This window comes from Anomaloglossus baeobatrachus, chromosome 5, assembly GCF_048569485.1.
Source record: "Anomaloglossus baeobatrachus isolate aAnoBae1 chromosome 5, aAnoBae1.hap1, whole genome shotgun sequence".
Lineage (NCBI taxonomy): Eukaryota > Metazoa > Chordata > Amphibia > Anura > Aromobatidae > Anomaloglossus > Anomaloglossus baeobatrachus.
The window spans coordinates 493399354-493400794 of NC_134357.1; the positions used below are offsets into that span (position 1 = coordinate 493399354).

General features: G+C 39.0%; 1 non-coding gene across 1 annotated transcript; it reads left to right on the forward strand.

Annotated features, from left to right (window-relative positions):
• Window positions 1–832: 832 nt before the first annotated feature.
• LOC142313564 (U6 spliceosomal RNA) lies at window positions 833–936 on the forward strand. Its single transcript, XR_012754558.1, has one exon. It is a non-coding gene; the product is annotated as a U6 spliceosomal RNA (small nuclear RNA).
• Window positions 937–1441: the final 505 nt, after the last annotated feature.

Below are 1441 nucleotides of genomic sequence, written 5' to 3' on the forward strand. Positions count from 1 at the left end.
GCTCAGAACGAGACTCCATAGAATTTGTGAAGCAGCCGCTCCCGCCTCTTGCCGCGCACAGCGAAACCCGGCAATTCTGATGAATGGTAATGTCAGGAACGTCACTTATATGCAGTTGTATACCTTCTATGTCCCCCAAAATGTACTCGTGCCCCTTTTCGTGTTCCTACACAATAGCAATGTCCCTTTTTGAACACAGTCAACTTGGAATTGTTTCGCCTTTGTGTTCCTACACAGTAAAAATGCCCTGTGTGTGCCCTACACAATAATAGTTCTTCTCTTAGGGCTGTACAATTATACTACACCCTATGTGCCCCCTTTAGTCCCCAATACTGTTGTAATGTCCCCAAATGTTTACCCACACAATAATAATAGCCCTTTTTTTCAGCCACATTCATTGGTATTGTTTGTCCTTTGTGCTCCTACAAAGTAAAAATTACCTCTCTGTGCCCCTATACAAATGTAATGTCCCCTTCCATCCCCCAACACAGTAGTAATGTCCCTCTTTGTTTCCCACTTATACTACAACATCTATCACAGGCAAAAGCTGCCCCCTCACTTCCTCCCAGCATGCTCTGCAGTGTGGATCTAATTTGCATATTGAATTATTGAACCATATCTCTTATTTTTTCCCTAATTAGCTTTTTTACAGTTTGATTTCTTCATTAATAGGATATTACCTAAAATCTTTCAGAATTTACTGTAAAAAAATAAATAAATTAAAAAAATAAATAAAATGATGTCCCTAAGTTAAAATATCCCATTTTTTTAGGCCTATATATAGCGGTCAGGTCGGAAATCAGTTTGAGCTTGCTTTGGCAGCACGTATACTTTGCTTTTGGCAGCACATTTACTAAACTTGGTACGATACAAAGAAGATCAGCATGGCCCCTGCGCAAGGATGACACGCAAATTCGTGAAGCGTTCCATATTTTGACGCATTTATTAACGCAAATGTATTTTTTTTTCGTCAATTTTTGAGGTAAGAACATTTCTGGCCTTGTTAACCCCTTCAAGCCATGGCCATTTTGCTTTATTTCCTTTTCGTTTTTCGTCCTCTTCTTCCAAAAGCCCTAACGTATTGATTTTTCCACGTGAGGGCCGTGTGTTGTACTTTTGATGACATCACTCATTTTTTCCATATAATGTACTGGAAAATGGGGGAAAAAAAATCCAAAAGTGGAGAAATTGTAATTTAAAAATGAAATTCCACAATTTAGGCGGTTTTTTTTGCTTTTTTTCTGTCACCATGTTTACAATTTGGTAAAAGTGAGCCGGCATTATGATGCCTCAGGCCGGTGCGAATTCGTAGATACAAAACATGTATACTTTTATTTTTATCTAAAGGGTGAAGAAAAAGCAGAAGTTTGTCCAAAAAAAGAATAGCGCCTTGTCGCCATGTTCGGAGACCTGTAGCATTCTCATTGTTCGGGATCTGGGG